This window comes from Ptychodera flava, unplaced genomic scaffold (assembly GCF_041260155.1).
Source record: "Ptychodera flava strain L36383 unplaced genomic scaffold, AS_Pfla_20210202 Scaffold_41__1_contigs__length_1339820_pilon, whole genome shotgun sequence".
Lineage (NCBI taxonomy): Eukaryota > Metazoa > Hemichordata > Enteropneusta > Ptychoderidae > Ptychodera > Ptychodera flava.
Genome location: NW_027248363.1, coordinates 1,099,199 through 1,106,657, shown reverse-complemented (window position 1 = coordinate 1,106,657; position 7,459 = coordinate 1,099,199). Strand labels below are relative to the sequence as shown.

The window sequence follows — 7,459 nt, the reverse complement described above, 5'->3', positions numbered from 1 at the left end:
TCGACAAAGACGTTAAAACTTCGCGGTGAAGAAAGTGGCGTCCTCAACAATCGACAACAATCAGTCTACAGTACGTACGCTAAGCCCCGCCCCTTTACCATATATGGAATGTGCAAATTAACGGTGACCGTGTACCTTTAAAGCCTCATACCTCTATATTGAATAAAGGATAATAATAAATGTCATGTTGATTCTCGTCAACCTCCCATTCAGAACCTTATTCATTCAAAAGTCATAATTTGTGATTTCCTTGAGATTTTTCCAAAACATTAGACTTGGTTCAAGTCGGTGAATTAAAAAAAAATCATTTAAAATTGTTTCTCTTGTGTCTCTCCTATTTCGTACAAACATATTCGGAATTTAGAAGCCCATGCGAGGTTTTCCCAGCCATTGAATGCATTACCTTTGAGTCTGCCCAGTGTAGTGAGTTAGTTTCTGCCGGATTCACCGGGTGAAACTCCCCTGTATAGCGTTCACCCCACTCATAGCGTCCACTCCACTCACACGCGCGTTTCACATGAGAGAAAAATACAAATCATTGCATTCACTCCACTCAAACATTCACAAATCACAGACTTGAACCAAGTCTACCAAAAAATGAACGTTGCCGCAAACCTCACTAATATTCGCAGAACTTGGCAGCGTTTTTAAATAAATGAAACATAAACAAAGAGTTTAGTTTTCTGAAGTATTTATTTAGTCACGGTTGAATAGTACCAAGACAAAATGTATCGATTTTGGTCACGCGCAATCCTAATAATTATCTCTCATGATTCTGGTCAGCAAGTTGATATCACTTTCAACGAATCCAATGGCATCTATAATATGAAATAGCACAAAAATATGTAACACATAACATACATTATTATTATTTCCGGTCAATTATGTAATTTATTGAATATATATATCAACATGTTACATACTTGACTGGATACATATATATATATATATATATATATATATATATATATATATATATATATATATATATATATATATATATAATATATATATACATACATACATACATACATACATACATACATACATATATCATCTAAATAACTGTATAAGGATGCGTATCTTCAAATAATACCAGTAGTTTTGTAGTTAATATAGCATACAACTATTATATTTCAATTGGAGTTAAATACAGCAAGAGAAACATAACAACAACAATATTCAAATAAATGGTATTATTAAGATATTGCCTGAAGAATCAGATTCATTCATATAATTTTGTGCCTGAAATAAACAAGTAACTTACGTTGATTAATCACTGTAGAGAAGTCTGTTAGGAGATCCATTTCCTGGGTTGCTGACTGCTCCTTTTGTTGACTCAGCTGCAAGTAATGTCTTACAACTAGGTCCACTGCTGCATCGACTAGAAGCGACATGCAGTGTCATAACACCTATAGCAAGTATTAGAGATGTAAAAAATTGTAAATTGTCAGTTGTATATTACTATCTGTGCATCTTCTATCCATTTAGTGTAAGGCAAGGCACCATTATGATCAATCATTCCTTGGGTCAAACTAATTACCATTCTTGTACGCCTGGTAGACAATAAGGTTCATTAAGGAAGAACAAGCCGGGGGGGGGGCAGATATTTGGAATCTAAAACTCTTAAATTTTTTTTCTGATCTTCAACTTGTGGAGTTCATTCTAAAACTCTTGGTGTTAAAAAAACTTTTCACCGGCTTAGTTTTTTCGAAAATCGAAAATTTTATTTTTTCTCCATAGAGTTAACACTGTGATGACAGCCGTTTTGAATTTCAAATATCGGTAAATGTCGGGTTATTTGTTTGTCTAATACCAAAATTTGTACCGTGACCCCCGATTTTTATTCATGATTTAGTAAGAGAATGATTGAAAGTTTCATTGAGGAAAGTTTGAGCAAAAGTTTAAGTCTTTCACTTTCGAGGTGCATACCATCGTAAACGCCAAGTAACTGATGAGTCCACTGCAGTGCCATTCATAGGGTATGAAAGACTCAGTAGATTAGAGTACAACACGTTAAACTTGTATCAAGCTAAGAAATGTATTGTCATGTAGCTAATTTTGAAAAGAGACGGGAAATTATGAAAACAAGCGGAAAGGTGATAGAGAAACAAAAACTATGTATAAGTCTGTGTTTCCATCAGTTAGTGACTAATTAATGAGTAGCGTTAATGACGAGGATATTACTGGTGCTGTTAAACAAACACTTAGGTTTCTAAACGAAAGATACATCTAAATCGAGACCATAATTCTCTGCAACTGGTTGTACAGAATATTGAACTGCGACATACAAATCTGCCTCTTTAATACAAAGGAAACGAAAGCTTAATTTGTAAAATTTATCACTGACCTGCGACGTGAGGGCAGGCCATGGAGGTACCGCTCATAGTGGTGTATGCTGAGTCGCTAGTGTGGTATGCACTCCTAACATTTGAACCAGGGGCAAAGAGATCGAGGCATGTGCCAAAGTTGGAGAATCCAGATCTGGCATCGGTGCTAGTGGTTGATCCAACAGTCTCGGCCTAGGTAATTGAGAGAAAGATATATAATCTTAGCAGGTTAACACGTTCACACACACAACACAAAGTGATTTTACTGAATAATTCGAAGCAAAGCGAAATATGCAGCAATCCCTATGAATAACGCACGAATCTTAGCTTTCGGCGCCATGACTATCAGCGCCATAGTGCACCCTTTGGACCCATTCCTCGCTTTCATGTAATGTTATGCACATTGTAAGGCAAATTAAGGTGAGTGACTTGCCTCAGCAACTCTTGCAGGGGATCCGAGGCAGGCGTCTCGGTTGTCATTACCGGCAGCGACTGCAGTTGGATATCCAGCAGCAATAACACCACGAGTTGCATCGTCCATAGCTTGGCTGGCGCCACCGCCGAGAGACATGGAAACGATACCTGGTCGTGTACCACCTTCAGCGATTGCATTAATACCTAAAATTCAAAAAGTAGGCAATTGCCAAATCAATGACACGTCTTTTAACAATTTACATACACAATATATAATGTTATTGAACAATTTACATATACAGTATATAATGTAATTGATTTTCGTAAAATTAACATCTGTTAGAGACTGTACTTTTATATATTACCGTCTGACATACTGAATTTCGAACGGTAGAACAAATAAACTCAAAATCGACACCACACACACACACACACACACACACACATATATATATATATATATATATATATATATATATATATATATATATATATATATATATATATATATATATATATATATAATTCTTTTTCAGACTGTTGCCCTTCTAAGACCTCAGGTTACATTTACGAGGACACAGTTAATGCTCGCTAGTCTAGCAACTTGTCCAGGGCATTTACCAAAATTTTATGGACATACCTCCGACGATGTTGGAGGTTAGACCAAGGCCGATGCAGTTGAGGACACGCACTGAGTAGACTAATGCACCATTGGCAATACCGACATCTTCACCGGCAGCTGTACCTGCACAATGAGTTCCGTGACCATGGCAATCTTCACCCTAATGTATAAAAGAAATTTGCAATTTTGTTGCGTTTGTCATTGGCATGAGTTACAAACCTTCCCGGTAACATTTCATTCGATATGTATTTCACAAACCAACCATTCCAAGGTGAAAAGTTGTATGTTAGGAATGATTCGTTTGATTTCGTAACCTACTGGGTGCAGCGCACCTCGGGAACAGATACTGGGAAATTCATTTTTGTCCAAAATTTTACTGATCGTTCGCTTGTGTGTGTTTGTTTTGTAACCTGTAGAGCAAATGTTGTTTTGTACGTCATGAAGTCACATTGTTCAAACACAGTTACCTTAAATAAACTGACTGGTTTTCAAACACGCGATACACATTTTTGGTGGCCCTGCCAATGACTTTGAGTCCGCACCAAAGCTGGGCTATTCAAAATAGAATTATGTAATTTCAAATACCAGACCAGTCGTTGATATGTTGAGTAAGAGAAATAAACCATTGACAAGATTGTCAAATTTTACTTCCATGGAAACTGTTCTCTTTATTAACTTTCTGGAGTCATTTCCTTCCTATTAAATCGTAAGAAATGGATCAAAGGAGGATTTCCTCAAGTTCACTGAATGGGAAAATTTATGTACGATAGTCAATTTTCAGTACCCTCCTCGATCATAAAGGAAAGCAGAGATTATTAGGGTTGTTGTAAAATGATTCAATACTCACTCTATTAGCAGGGTCGAAATCCCAGAAGTAGTCGGCACGGCTCCGAATTCGACGTGGCTATGACGGATACCGGTGTCAGCAACATACACTCGTGCTCCTGCACCGTTACCTGTGATTTGTTTAGAAGAGCAAAGCAACGATCAGTCCCAATCCAAATACTACGTCACTTAGATGGTAAAACTCTATAACATTTGTCTTAATTAAGGCCATTTGACAGGTTTGCACTGAGGGATACCCTACTTTTCCCTACACAAGAATGTTGATAAAACCACTATTACACTTCAGTAATATTCCATAGCTTTTAAGTTCAGTAATAAATAAAATATCTGGACGACAACATTTATCTTATTCACCCAAAGACATCTGCACTGTTACTACGATTACTGGTAACTAACAGCGCCGTCGTTCCCGTCACCATTGCTGGAAGTTACAGGGTAAATGAGTCATTTATCGTGCTTACCGTAATAATTGCAGTTGTTGTCGAGTGGAAGAGCCCTCTGGTTTGAACGATCACAACCCCACTCACATGCGGCTCTCATAATGGAATCTTCTTCAATATACTCAATAATATCCACGTTTCTCATCTGTTTAAAACACAGTGAAAAGCTTCGTCTCGATTTGAAAACCGACATGTGTAGACTTTTTTGTGAGGTTATAATGGCAAGTGAGAATCGTTTGTATAGGTCACAAGATAGTTTCCGATATCATTAAAATTGTCGGGAAGTGATGACCATGAGGGCATAGTTTGAAGAATTCATTAGCCAGCCAAACATAATTTATTAGCCAGCCAAACGATGTCAATATTGTCACTATATATGCTGATTGTTAATGTAGACGCCTGACATAAAGTTTTAAATGCTCGAACACAACTTTTATAAATTTACTGTAAAACAATTATTCGAATTTACAATAGATAAAATCGCGGGCACGGTCGTTAATTCACATGCAAAGTCCTTATGTTATGCAGATCAACCATGTGACATTAAAGTATACAGTATATCCTACGGAGAAAATCGACGGACTCACCGTTATGGTTTACTGTCACCTGTTCCAATTTTGTCACAGTTACCATGGAAAGAGGAAATCTAACCAGTCATTGATTTTAAGCGGGTGGCCGCATTTCAAAAACAGCGCCCTCACATGTGCATTTTGAATACCAAGGAACGCCCCTTTGACCATATATTTAGATGACAGGTGACTGTATATACCTTTAACGTAGTTTATACAGGACGCGTTTACTTCTGTGAATTTTGTTACTTCACAGATTGGTTTGCAAAACTTCCAAAAATCGTGCTTACAAACAGGTATGTATGTAAATAAGTCGGTGATCATTTAGACATGTACTGGAATTTAAGCCACTGGACAGTCTACCCGACACCCGTGTTCTCACAGCCATATACGGAGCATACCAAAATCGACAACCTCGAATGATCAAAATGGAATGGAGGGGAGACGAAGCTTTAGTGCTACAGGATTCCATACATACTCTTTGGATGACGTCCTTCGGAGCTTCCACGGCAATACCATTGAAAACAGCCTCGTAGGTTCTCTTCAATTCGGCTTGTTTCGGCAGACGTTTCACCAAGTCAGCAACAGTGTAGCCATCCTGAGACAAATAAAGCGCAAGATGCAAGCAATTCTGTAACTGTGACAGAAAATGTACGCACACCAGCTAACCAAAGCTGGTAATACCAGCGTTTCGAAAAAAGAAGTACACATAGCTGAACAAGTTGTCTCTTCCTTTTCGCCACGTTTTCTGTTTGCTTATATTGCTGTTCTTGAGGAAGAATGCACATGTGAGTCTACCAATGCGTGGGAGGGGTCATTTTGAGCCTCGTTGTGGTTCAAAATAAGGTTTCGATCGGCTTAATATAGAATACTAATATTATATTCCCATAGGTGTTATTCACAGTCGACGACCATTTAAAATTTGATGTGTCGGTAAATGTAGGGAATAAGGTTCTTTAGTATACTATTTAATGGCTGATCTCCGATTTGTATTCTTGATTTCGAAAGTAAATGGTTTAAAGTTACCTTGAGGAAAATTTGGGCAAAATTTAACTCATTAGATTTCGAAATGCGAAATACCGTGTGGTTGATTATACGGCTTTTTAACCCCTTTGAGCGCCAAAGTCAATTTTGTCACCCTTATAAAATTTACCTCGGTCAATTTTTGTCAGATTTTGTCCAAAATTTTGATAAAAAACTGTGGCCAACGAAATGTTGTGCTCATTTGGTCTAAAATTATCAGATAAATTACAGAAAAGCTCATAAAAATTGGGAAAATGTTGCACTAAAATTTTGGTGGGAATAATACACTGTTCTTTCAAAGGGTTAAACACACTAGCATATCCATAATGAACTGTGTATGTATTCCCTTGGAATGAACGCAAGCCTGTCAATAAATTAATCACTCTAACCTTGATTTTGATCAAGTATCTGTTCGGCACAGACTCCTGGGCAGACAGGATCGGTACAAGCTCAACAGCTGCCGCTGAGGCGACGAAGAGGGCGAGGAGGAGAAGACGCATCTTGAACAGGTGTCTGCGGAAGAAACAAGAAGTTGAGAAAATACTACAAATATCATCATACCTAAGACAATGACGCTATAACTTCATTGACTTGGCGAACATCAAAACAGAAAGGATAATCAATCATTGCGAAAATTCTGTCCCTTTGCAAAATCAAACGGTTGATCGCATACTGAAAATGTTAAACCTTTCAGCGATTAACACAAACTACAAGGGATGGGTCGTAACATGACTTGTGTGCAACTTTAACCCTTTCACCCCTAATTCCCTGTAACAGGTCCACAATCACCATTGATAACAATAGGTTTGGACAAAACCATGGTGGTGAAAGGAGGTAAGGCAATGCGGATAGCATGGCATGTTGAAAGTACATCGTTCAGACTGCATTGTGTACCTGTCTTGACTGCTGGCTAGTATACACCTACAGCAGTCACAGCTCTGCAACGACAAGTTATAGCCTCAATCTTTACTAAAACATTCGCGTAGAGTAACACTGTGATGTCTCACACACGTCCATTACATCAACCACCATTGGTGAAGTGTCTGCCCTCCGCACACGCACACATCTCTCAAGCTTGCTCTCGTATCGGACCACGAAAGGTAACAAAAGAGACTCCCGAATTCAGTAAAATCTGTACAATTTTACTCACCTGTAACTCTGCAAGAAGTCAAGTGAAGAATCCGTGAAACAGAGATTCTTATATACATTTTTCGA

At 38.0% G+C, this 7,459-nt stretch overlaps 1 pseudogene; it reads right to left on the bottom strand.

Moving 5' to 3' along the window:
- Positions 1 to 1,257: 1,257 nt before the first annotated feature.
- On the bottom strand, positions 1,258 to 6,757 carry LOC139128035 (aqualysin-1-like; annotated as a pseudogene).
- Between the last annotated feature and the right edge of the window lie 702 nt (positions 6,758 to 7,459).